Source organism: Abramis brama (genome assembly GCF_963993115.1).
Source record: "Abramis brama genome assembly, chromosome: 25".
In the NCBI taxonomy this organism is placed as follows: Eukaryota; Metazoa; Chordata; class Actinopteri; order Cypriniformes; family Leuciscidae; genus Abramis; species Abramis brama.
Genome location: NC_139987.1, coordinates 4,802,795 through 4,816,407, shown reverse-complemented (window position 1 = coordinate 4,816,407; position 13,613 = coordinate 4,802,795). Strand labels below are relative to the sequence as shown.

At 36.2% G+C, this 13,613-nt stretch overlaps 1 protein-coding gene across 1 annotated transcript in view; it reads left to right on the top strand.

Annotated features, from left to right (window-relative positions):
* spp1 (secreted phosphoprotein 1) overlaps positions 1–13,613 on the top strand; it is a 43,504-nt gene that overhangs the window by 1,816 nt on the left and 28,075 nt on the right. The gene's annotated exons all lie outside the window — the stretch shown is intronic.

The following is a 13,613-nucleotide window of genomic DNA, read 5'->3' as shown; positions in this document are numbered from 1 at the left end:
GTGATAAAAAAAATACAGTAAAACAGTAATAATGTGAAATATTAAATAATATATAAATAATAAATAATATAAGATTATATTATTACAATAAAAAAAATCATTACTCCAGTCTTCAGTGTCACATGATCCTTCAGAAATCATTCTAATATGAGGATTTGATGCTCAAGAAACATTTCTTATTATTATTATCAGTGCTGAAAACATAGTTGTGCCGCGCAATATATTTGTGGAAACTGATACATTTTTAAAGGATTCTTTGATGAATAGAAAGTTCAAAAGAACCGCATTTATTTGAAATTAAAATCTTTTGTAATAGCATTTACCATTTACTTGGTCACTAACCAAATTTTTCAACGGTAGTGTATGTCTGGTCAAAAATTAGATTACTTTATGAAACTTCCATGAAGTTAATGCTGAATTTGCAAATCTATGAATCTCTTTTCATAGATTTCTTGGTGCTCTCATTATTGTAGCCGTTTTTAACATAATATTTAGGGTTAAATACCAGTCTGATAGCAGTTAAATATCAAAGTGTTTTTTTTGTGTGGCCTACCAAACAAAGCCACATCACAGGAGCCCTTGACTTCTGCAGATTAATGAACACCAGACGGTGTATTGAAGTAGGTCATGTAAGCAGAACCACTAATTACTCTCCATTAAAAGTAGTTAAGTCACAGCAAAGGCACTTTGAGGTAGGAAGATACAAACAAATCTGACAAAATGCATCTTCTTTGATAGAGCTTATTCTAGATGATTCTTCAGTGTTTCTTCTTGTTTTGATCTGTTTGCTTCGTACTGAATAACTGTGTATGATTATATTGTTTTGAAAGAGATTCAATAACACCTGAACTGATGCAGAGAGGAAGTGAAAGCTGGTCCGATGCATTGTCTACCACATCTCAGTGTGCGACTGACGCAAGTCTTTAGCCCACGCATCTGGGACCAGTTTCTATTATTACCTCCCATTCAGCGGAAATATTTACAATGACTCAAAAGTTCAATGACTCTTTTTTGTCAGAAAAAAACATGGTGTGTCAATGAAAATCAAGTAATTCAGTTTAAAGTCCATTTTCTATTTTACCTATTGAATTTAAAAAAGACAAAGCTTGGGATTTATTCTGGATTTATGTTAAAACATAATGCAAACATAAAAAAACCCTTTTTATTTAGATCATCTGTACCCATACATCTGTATTTGTGTAGAGTATTATTGCTATTATAAACTAAATACTTCTAGCTATCCCCCTCTCGTATATATATATATATATATATATATATATATATATATATATATACATTCTATAGTTTTTCTCTGTCAAAACAAAGTGCCGTAATACATGACAAGCAATCACACTTCACAGCACTGAGAACAGGAGTCCCCTACACAGGAGACTTGGGTTGGTTTGGTTGATTACACACCTTCTTCTAGTCAATGCCGCCACCTGCTGTTGGAGACACATACTGCAAAAAAAAAAAAAAAAAAAAAGAGAGAGAGAAAAAAAGTGAACCTTCCAAACACAAAACAGAGAAACTTGTTTTGGCAAATTTAGTAAGGGGTGTTTATAGATGAAGTTTGAAACTTGATTTTTTTTCTTTTGTTTAACTGTTTTAGTGGTATTCAAACAACATTGGACCCCATTGACTTTGTATGGAAAGAAAGAAAAAAACATCTCCAATTTTTTTTTTTTTTTTTGTAATCCACAGCAGAAATTTTTAATATTTACGCTTAACTAAAAAAGAGAAATGCCTCTAAACAAAATAATGCAGAGCAGATAAAATACTTAAAATTATTTTATTTGTAATAATTATGTTTTGATTATTGCAATGTAACTGTTTTAAAGTCCCCCTGTAGTCAATCATTTTATCCCTCAAAACTCATCTTTGATCACCAAAATTAGATATTTAAACGTTTTTTCCTGTGAAAAAAATAAATAAAAATCTTCATGCCTTAAAATATCTTGAATGTAGTATTAATATAAGCGGAGTATGAATATGCAAATTAGTCACACCTCCACTCAGCCAACTCTAAACGCTGCACAATGGTATCGGTCTTCGGTAACGTCGCGGGACACATAACGGTAATTAATATGATTAGCCTTTTGCTTGACTATGTTATCAAATAGATTTTTTTTTATTGATTATGTATCAAACAATAAGCAGACATAAAGGACAGAACAGATAAAACTTCTACAGGAATGGAATTATATCAAATATATGTAAAGTTTCACACACACACACATACACACACAAATATATATATAGCCTACACAGAGGAAACATTATGCATCAGTGGTATTACCCAAAAAAATCTGCTCAATTACATTTATAGCCTTGGTTAATTGACACTTATCTTATAAAAAGAGAGTCGTGCCATCAGCCAACTGGGAGATTTTAATTTCTCTATCAAAGATGGATATACCTTCCAAGCTTTGTTCATGGATAATACAAAAATAAATAAAGAGGGGGAAATTGGACAACCCTGTCTGACACGCGGGTAATGAAAAATCTCTTAGAACTATTGAAGCTAATTAAGACAGAGCTGCTAATATCTCTATTAAACATTTCAATAACATTACCAAAAAAGTCACCAAAACCAAATAACTTGTGAGTCTGCAAAAGAAATCCATGCTCAAGGGTGTCAAAAGCTTTATAAAAGTATAGGAAAAGAATCATGGCTTTGAATGTATAAAATCTGGATAGTCCAAAAGATCTAAAATAAATCTTATATTGTTACTGATGTGCCAATCTTTTATAAAACCTGATAGCGTCTCTGCAACCAACTGATTAAGTTTGACATTTAATCTATTAGCAAAAACCAAGGCTAACATTTTATAATCGATAGACAGGAGCGTAACTGGATGCCAATTATCTATTAAAAGAGTGTCCTTGTCCGGTTTGGGAACAAGGGAGATTACGCCTTGTTTCATTGATTTTGTCATTTCCTTTGAATCAATACATACATACAAAGCAATGGAGATTTGATTATAGTTCCCAATAATGAATATAAAACTCAACAGTTAATCCATCACTGCCTGGAGATTTTCCTTTCTTCATTGAGTGAAGCGCTATTCGAACTTCCTCAATAATCAAACCAGAATCACAGAAGGCTTTGAAGTCAGTATCAATAACTGGAACATGAGCTTGAACCTTCTTTATAAAATTGTCACAATTGTGTTTATCAAACAGGATGTGTAAATGTTTTTGTAGAAGGCTGTGACAAAATTAGATATCAAAATAGGATCTGTGCAGTTGACACTATTAATATTAAGAACAGTCAGAGAATTTCACTTGCAGTTCCTTTTCTCTAATGCAAAAAAATTACTAGAATTCACCTCTCCTTCTTCCAGCCCATTAGCCCTGGACCGGACAAAGACACCTTTGGCAATATCTAGTAACTCGCTTAATTCTAACTCCTCTTCCTGAGACAGATTACCTATCAATAAAGAATTATTTTTTTCCATTTGTTCAGTTATTTTTTTATTTTTGGATGTTTTTAAATCTTTACTTCTTTTTACAGCTATTTGTCTAGCTCTGTATTAAAAAAATTCCCAATTGGCTCTATACTCGTTATGAATTCGATCAGAAAACATATAATTATTATTATTTTTTTTATATTGTCATTGAAGATGTTATCATTTAAAAGAAATGTATTACATTTCTAATAACCACGTAACTCCGGACTCATATCATTACATCCTAATTTTAACAAATTGCAGGGCTGATGATGAAACTAAACAGAAATCAAATCTAGATTTCAAAGACATTTTACCATTTGACCAAGTAAAGTCTTGTGTGTCAGGATGAAAAAAACGCCAAGGATCTGTGAGGGAGAGAGAAGAACATATTGATAAAATATTATTAGAATTATGATTAATACTGAGACCTTCATTGCTTCTAGGAGGAAATCGGCCCAGTGTGTTATGTAAACATTCATTAAAATCACCGCCTAAAATTAGAAAGGAGCCTGGGTATTTATTATGCAATTCTGTTAATTTACAAGTAATTTGAGAAAATAATATTTTGTTAGCAGAGAGGGAATTACAGCCATATAAATTGCAAATAATAAAAGTTGAGTTATCTTGCTTAAGCGACATAATAATCCATCTGCCTTCACTTGAAGTTACCTCCAGAATTTTCCCCTTAAATTTATGCAAAAGAACTGAAACCCCACCAGAGATTAGAACCATGACTACAAAAAAATTAATTTCCCCATTGATCTTCCAGAATTTAACATCCAACTCACAAGAGTGTGCTTCCTGAAGAAAACTTAAATCAGTTTCACAGCTTTTACAAAATAGCTTTCCTCTTTACCACATCACGCATACCTCTTACATTTATGGACATAACAGAGAATGAACTAAACTTGAAATACATAACGAAAATCAAAACATATCAGACTAAACAAGAGTCAAGTCTAGAAATTAGCATTGAAGACTGGAACATAGATAAATCAGTCTCTGGCCAAATATGAGGCACTAATTTACCAGGGTAATCAGCTAAAACAAAATAGCTGAATACCACCTCAACCCGGAGAGAACAGAAGAATGCATATATACTACTTCACATTGGCGAAATCAAATCGCTTCCCGTCAATCAGAGCAAACGATCCACGGAAAGAAGCCTTTTTCCCTTTATCTCGGGCCTTCTTGACCAAGGGCCAAAGTTTTTCTCTTGCCACCCTGTCCTCTGGGGATAAGGCCTCAGTGAGTCGCAGCTTGTTGTCGCGGAGGAACTTTCAACCTCTGGCAGCTTGCCAGACAGCATCTCGGTATCTGTATGTATCTGTATTGAGCTATGTTGGTTGTAATATCATCCAGCCTAAAACATTCCCGACGACACTTAAGAAACACCTCCTATCTCGCCGCCATCTTGGCCGAACCCCCTTCTAACAATCATCAGAAACGCTTTGAAAAACTCAGAACATCAATGGAGAAAGGCATACAGTTCATCATAACATCATAATATACGCCGTACCCGTTATATTGCTAAATCCACACGATTTTTCATGTCAACAGAAAAATATATTGGGATAACCTGGTATCTCTCGAGACCTGCTTGTTCGCTGTTGATGATATGCTAAAGCCCGTAGACATGTTGACCTGATTGGTTACAAGGTAATTTGTGACGTCAGAAACACCAGCAATTTCAAACGATGTCTTTGGTTCACTGCAGTTTTAAGGAGAAAATACTCAGCAATGGTGTTGACTTATGAATTTGCACTTAAAGCACATTAAAAACACCACAAAAAAAAAGCGAGCTGGTATCGCCGGCGATACCGCCGACCTCAGGGGGTTAAGTGCAAATTCATAAGTCAACACCATTGCTGAGTATTTTCTCCTTAAAACTGCAGTGAACCAAAGACATCGTTTGAAATTGCTGGTGTTTCTGACGTCACAAATTACCTTGTAACCAATCAGGTCAACATGTCTACGGGCTTTAGCATATCATCAACAGTGAACAAGCAGGTCTCGAGAGATACCAGGTTATCCCAATATATTTTTCTGTTGACATGAATTGTGGATTTAGCAATATAACGGGTACGGCGTATATTATGATGTTATGATGAACTGTATGCCTTTCTCCATTGATGTTCTGAGTTTTTCAAAGCGTTTCTGATGATTGTTAGAAGGGGGTTCGGCCAAGATGGCGGCGAGATAGGAGGTGTTTCTTAAAGCACATTAAAAACACCACATAGACATATAAACAGCATTACAAACTTGATTTTCACCACAGGGTGACTTTAAATAAATATAAACAAATACATAGAAATTAATCAAATTTGTGATAGGTCTACGATTACTTTTGAATAATGAATGATTATTTTATCAGCAATCACTTTGCCATAATTTTTCATTTACACTTTTTTATGATATAGGCCTATTGTTATCAATCAAAATGAAACCCCACACATAGACAACACAGAAAACACAGTCATACTATTATAGGCATGTTACTCATTCTAAAAAAATGCTTCAGATTTCTGTTTAAAATTGTGGGTGTAGTGGCCCACTACAGAACTATCTAACTGCACCAGTACTGGGAAAACGTGTGTATTGCAGCTAAGGCGGTCACTTAAACTCACAGGGCCTGAGACGGCCCTAATTACAGCAATTTGCAATTTGCTGAGACATCAACACCTTTTATTTCTTTGACGTCAACTGATGCAGGTCACTGTGTTTCCTCAGTACTCTCTCAAACAGAGATATGTATGTAGTTTATGAATAAACATTAAAAACAAGCAGAAGACCACTGATAATTTCTTTGGCACAAGGATATGGATAATATTGTTACACCAGAAGGCAATATTAAAAAAGAAACAAAGTATTTTTGCACTGTGTGAGAAACCGACAGCACTGCTCCATTGCTCCCTCCTCAGCCCTTGTAAAGTCCCTCAAAACAGACATTTTACAGGATTCACATCTCTGACAGGAAATGGAAAAAAAGCATGTCAGAAACCCCTGCCACGGTCGCCACTTAAAATAGCCGCTTCTCAAGACAAGTATAGCATCAAATAAAAGATACAATCCTATTAAAAGAACCAAGAAGGGCTAGAAATTCCTATACTTAAAACTCTTGTGAACTACTTAAGAGCACACCAGAACATCTGTTGATTTAACAAAATATGACTTTTTTTTAACCAAATGTTTTTAAAGTAAGGTTAAACATGTACAATAAGTCAGCATGAAATTAAATCTGACCCTATTTACTTCCTTGCACTACAGAACTTTGCACAATAAAATTATGTTACTTGCGGAGTATCTCGTTTACATTAATTGTGCTGCTGATCTGCTGATGGATCAGATGGTTTGAGGAATCGCTATGCTTACCTGTGAAGCAGATCTGTGACGCTCGCTCTCGCTCCACTGATAGTAAGCATTTCAACAAAGCTTGAAAATATGTCACTTAAGCAAGTAGGCCTATCACATCTGCCACTGTGGTTCGAATTTTGTTCTCCCATACACAAAAGAAATATATTTGAAATATATTTTCAAAATATATTTTTGGAATATATGCAAATATTCGAAATTGGCCCAATAAATATATTTTAGTTAAATATATGTAAATATATTTTCATATATGTTTACATATATGTTCATATATGTTTTAACTTTTGCAAATTGTTTCATTTGAAATATATTTAGAAATGTAAAAAGTTAACATTTTCACAAACAAACAACACATTTTCAATTTATTTTTTAGATAGACCACTTCAGCTGTGGATGTGGGAATGGGAGAGCAGTGCTCTACCACTTCCCCCACCCACATTTTTCCTACTGGTCAGGGATTAAACCGGCAACCCTTCGGTTACAAGCCCGAAGCCCGAAGCCCTAACCAGCAGGCCACGGCTGCCCCTTTACTGACTTTATTGGCCTAAAATGACAATTTTATGTAGGAAATAACACACAGAATGCAGAGTTTTTTTCCCTATTTTTACAGAATTGAATACAGTTATTTAATAGTGTGTGTATGCAGTGTTAGACACTAGACAATAGTTCTATCTATTGTTTAAGTGCACTTCACTGTTGGAGTGTCACTGTTATACTTGCATCATAAATATTGTGCATATTTTCAATATTTAAATGACTTCAAGAAAGATGTCAATAAAACAACAATAAATCTAATAATTGCACTTAGTGTTAGGAACGTGCCACCTAATATGGCCTAATAGTCCTAGGAAAGCAACTATCTGTCATTTTACATTGCAGTCATTTAAATGTAAGTACAGTATTTATTATAGTTGTGTGTCATAATACAGTAGTGAAATATGGTAGCCTACTGTTGTGTATAGGGGAAAAGGTAGAGGAATTACTATGATCAAAATACATTTTCGACCCTTCTTTAGCAAGCTAAACATTTTATGACCATATATTTTGTCATATATTTTACATTACATGTTATAAATGTAAATATATTTCACACTTAACATCATATACTTTTGTTATATTTCAGAATATATTTCAAAATGATAAATATAAGTGAACAACAATGCAAATATATTTCAATGTATTTGGAATATATGCCACATATATTTTTGACACTTTAAAATATATTTCAATATTTTTTTTTTCTGTATGGGCTGCCACAGGCTCTATCACTTTCTCTCCACAGATCGAAGTTTCTATGTTTTTACAATAGGTGTAGGTGGTTCCCCTTAAGTTAACGAGGGTTGACGTTTACATTTGTCCATGTTAAATGCTAGTTAGCTTACTATTCCTAATTCTTAACAACAACAATTTATTGTTGCTACAAGCCTCACGCCATATCAGACCTTATTCCGTTTCAAAGTGGAAACGTTATAGGTAACGCCATCAGTGTGACCAGTGTCTGAAGTATGTGTAAACACACAACAATTTCATTGGCCGACGACAGTCCATGATGTCACTACCAGAGCACCTGTGAGTACAAGAGAGCGCCTGCAATGGACATCATCAGCTGTTTGGTCTTCAGGATCCGTTTGTTTGTGTTAGCGCATGTGAAGGCATTTATAATGGATATAATGGAAGCTCCATTCGCGCTTGGCCCAATTCTCAAGGAATGTGGGACAAACGTCTCTGGCACGGGCCCTGTGGTTGCTGAAGCAAAGCGGAGACTTGCGTTGTTGGGTTCACAGGTCGAGCTGGCTGAGGAGTTCGAGGAAGGTATGTCTCTTGCATTCCTCAGTCACTAGTCAGGCCAGTGGTGCCTTGCACACAAAGGCAGAGTGCGGCCACTCGTGCTCCTTCTCCTTCGAGGAGTAGAGCACAGAGGAGGCGGGACGCTACGAGGAAGAGATCTTAGGGAAGTGATCGAAAGAAAGCAATTTGGTAAACAGGACCGAATCGCTGACCGAATCCCTCCTTGTTCTTGTCATTGGCCAGTGCTGATTGAATCAAGTATGGTTATAGCAGGTCCTAGATGAGTGTGATAGAAGGGCTGCCTCCCCCAGGATTCTGGGGTCTTTAAGTAGGATAGACCCCCCGGTGGCTCCCTTCTAGAAGGGCAGCGGTATCGAGGGTTGTAGCTAGTGCTCCCTTTGGTAGGTCGCTCTTCAAGGTTGAGCCTCAACTGGACCCTGTAGAACTGTAGGTTAAATTGCCTTTTTAGCAGCTCTTCTTGTTATCAGACACCTTTTTTAGGTGCTGGGAGTCTTGGGACCCTGGACAATTTCGGGCAGTCCTTCTGGGTTAAGTGTATAGTATAACCCTCCCCTACTATCAGAGTTTTAAAGTCCTCTACTCCATGTTGGAGCCTAAACCGATCCCTTAAACCTAGCAAGTAGAGGTTAATTTGCCTTTTTAACAGCTCTTCTTGTTATCAGGCACCTTTGTAGGGTGCTGGGAGTCTTGGGGTCCTGGACTAGTCCAGGCAGGGTGTAAGCGCTTTCCCCTGATCGTTTTGGGGTATAGAGCTGAAGCTCCCCTGCAGCTTCCTAGAGGTTAGAGTTATTTGTAGCGAGGAGGGTGAATAGTTATTCTAAATGGAAACCCCCATGTTTGCTCCCTCTAGTGGTAGTGGTAGGTCAGGGTAGCATATTGAAATCTGTCTCCCTGGGCCAGTATTCCCAAATAGCTGTGTTAAGCTAAAGAAGCTTAGAGCTCTGCTCCTGGGCTGTAGGTGGTTGAGGCTGGGCCTACAAGGAAGGGCATATGAGCTTGGGTAATGGTCAAGGGAGTATTATCACTAGATGGAGTCTGTGCCCTGTATGATTGATGCTTTGTATGATGTGTACGCATGTTTTAGACACTGGTCCCACTGACGATAGCATTCCCCAAAGCATCGATCCAGACGCAGTGCCTCGTTCCCCTTCTCAGGGAACCATGGTTACAGCCGTAATCTCAGACGTTTTCTGTATACAGACTAGAGGTCTGCTACCCGACCCGAGCCCGACGGGTCCCGAAAAATGTGCGGGTTTCGGGTCAGGTTCGGGTTTGTAACTAAGAAAAACTATATAGGCTATATATAGTTTGCGTGCCGTGTGCTTTGCCTGCTTGCTGTGTTGTGGTGACCGGCACGCGAGAGAGAGAAAGTTGCGTGTACATGATGTGCAATGTGTGCATAGCGGTTTCTTCTCGCTAATATTTTAAAATAATATTTTAAATAAAAGTGCTTAAAAAAAACATTTCGTTTGTATATATATATATATATATATATAGCACATATATATAGCACTTTTATTTAAGTTATTGCTGTTGTTCATTTAATTTGTTTTAAAATTCACATTTCATCCAGAGTGGTTTCTGCAATTTTTTCGCTTTCTTCTCGATGTGCAATGTGCAATGTGTGCATAGGCTACACAGACCACAGACACACAGGCTCTCTCTCTCAAAAATGGTATTTATTTGCTGTGAGAAATAGAGTGGACCTCGGGTTCGGGTCGGGTTCGGGCTTAACATGTAAATGTATTTGTCGGGTCGGGTCGGGTCGGGTTAAATGATCGCGGGTACGGGCCGGGTTCGGGCTTCAGTTTAAAGCCCGTGCAGACCTCTAATACAGACATGCAAGAGCGAACAACGTAAGCCTGGTATTCCCCACGAAATCTGACCAGACAACTCAAAATATAGCAGGCCATTTGAGATGCCAAACACCTTGCCTTGAAAGTAGATGAGAAATGAAAATTTTCTGGTGGAAATTTTAATTTTAATTTATACATTTTTTAAATATTATTTTATTTTTATTATCCCAGCAACACGTTTTACATTGATATTACATATTTACTTCAGTAAGTGACAACAAATAAGCTTGTTCTATGTGTTATGAGTGTCAGGATTCCATCACCATCTCCTTCCACTCATTCCCTCACTCCGCCCACTCAGTCATTCACACGCTCATTGTCACCTGATTACTAATCACCGTCACCTGGACCTCATCATCAGTTCACCCATATATACCTGCTACAAACATTCAGTCATTGTCTGTTCTCAGTCAGTCACCATTCCGTCTTCTAAGGAACTCCTTCATTATCATCAGAGAGAGAGAGAGAGAGAGAGAGAGAGAGAGAGAGAGAGAGAGAGAGAGAGAGAGAGAGAGAGAGAGAGAGAGAGAGAGAGAGAGAGAGAGAGAGAGAGAGAGAGAGAGAGAGAGAGAGAGAGAGAGAGAGAGAGAGAGAGAGAGAGAGAGAGAGAGAGAGAGAGAGAGAGAGAGAGAGAGATACACTTCAGTTAAGCTATCATCTGAAATTCAACTTACTGTTTACTCACCTGTTTCGCTGTACCGATCCATTCTGCAAATTAAAGCATTTAACTTACCATTCTGTCTGCTTCGTCTATGCCAAACCTGACAATGTGTGAGTCATTGCATCGATTTGTACCAAAATGCAACAAGCCATATTATACTTTATTAAAACGTGTGTCAACAAAATCTATACTAAGCGGTTTCCTCACAAATAACAACAAAATATATATATATATATATTTCTATTTTTCCTCATTCACTTAAGCAATGAACCAAACATGAAGATATGTTCAGTTTTGTTTTGATACTCTATTATACTCAAGTATCCTTATTAAAATGAAATACAGGCCCATGAAAAACATGTTACATCTGTGTTTTAGTAAAAAAGAGTGCAGAGGAGGTCTTGCTACCAAAAATAGACAAACACATAGACAGACCACACTCCTTGAAAACACCACACTTTCCTGACCTTTCTTAAAACATCAACAGCATATGGCTGTGATGTTTGGCACAGTGGCCCGTGTCTGAACAGGTCAACGCAATAGGCATCGCCCAATTGTGACCATCTAAGTCTACTTCCTCCTCAGAGAAGGCTGAACTTATGCCGATCTCGCAGCCTCCGTGTGACTCTGTAATTACCTTTGAAGAGGCCCAGTAATGGGTGAGCGTTGGCGGCGACAAACCAACACCACATGCAACTTCCAGGAAGCTTATGCTACAGCTTTACCCACTTTCAGTGTTTAGAGAAATTCATCATATTGGTTTGCCAGTGACAGGTTTGACTATTCAAGCTCTTTGGGCTACGTGTGACATAAATGTTTTGACTGGACATATAATTGAGAATTTGTTAAAAATCTTATATTAGATGACCAACTGGACTTAAAACAAACTTTTGCCCACTATTATTGACATTTCTGTGGTCTGCTATTGTTTGTTCGTTTCTTTTTTAGAGATGTTTGTCCCACAGAGGACATATTTTTCATGGCAAGTTTAACAGTAGCCAGGAATTTTTCATGTACTGTATATATGGAATACATTTCCGGGTGTACGCCTACATGCATGATCTGACTTTTAAACATGAATATAAAAACAGCTAGCAAAAATAACAGTTTTAAGCCCATCCTTTATGATTTTTAAATAATATGTTTTATTCTCTTCAGTTATGTGACATCTATTAACTGTTGTCATTAAAGCTAAATGGCGAACCAAATACTTCTTTGCAGTGTATGCATATTTCATTAAAACTATTATTTCATTTTATTAATTTTATGTCCTGGGGATGATTTTCTTTTTAACCAACCTTTTTCTTTTTCTTTATCCTTTATTTTACCAGGATAGTCCCAATGAGATATAAAATCTTTTTCTCCAGGGAGTCCTGGCCAAAATGGCAGCACAAACAGTTTCACATAAACAACATACAAACATAAAACTCAGAATTAATAAAACCTTTATTATCTGAAGGTTCAAATTCCTTTTACAGATTTTATTGTTATACCCAGACATCCCATTTTAAACTATAAACATTCATCATAAAAAAAGAATGAGTGTGTATAGATCATATTTCTTTAAATTATTATTATGTGGAAATTATTTATATACATTTTTCCAAAAACTTTAGTTGTCCCACTGCCATCATTTTCACCACAACAAACATATTTACTTGTGTAAGCTTGTAATAAAGCTTGTGTAAATTAGAAATGGAAAAAAAAATCTACCTATAACTTTATAAAATTTTGCAAATGAAAATGTCACTTAATTGTATTTAGTACGCTAACTGAACGCAAGTCTGAGAAATTGGCCATTTATCTAAATGTTTTAAATGTAATTTCCATCATTAGTCAGAATTCTACTGATATGTGTAAAGTAACAGACATTTTTAATAAACAAATTACATAAACTGGTGAAAATGGATACATTTTATATACAGTAGTGGCCAAAAGTGATGTCCGGAGAAGATTTTTTTTTCAATATTTTAAATACGAGGAAAGAATAAAACACTAAACTTTGTGAAAGTATTTATCTGACAAAATGATTTGGCAAAACTACAGCTACAGGTTTTATTTTGCTATTCACACTGCAACAGTATAATCAGTTATTAATATTGTGTTGGTTCTCTCTTGTTTCTGCATGTGTTCATAATTTCTTTGACAGCCTGGACAAAAATGATGTGCATGTTTCATTGCGTTAACAAAACAAAGACTCCGAGCACAATGTGTTTACAAAATCTTTACAATTTCTTTAAATGATATTCAAATAAAGGGTGAAGAAGTCAATTTTCGTAGGTCAGACATCACTTTTGGCAACTACTGTATATAGATATAAAATAGATATAGATAGATATGTGTTTCTCTATGACATCTTCTCTTGCCATAGGCAACACATTTTAAGCTGCACAAATCAACTAAACATTCACAGTTACGTAACAAGTGTGCCAAGTGTCTTTAAAGTTTCAGCATTGTGAA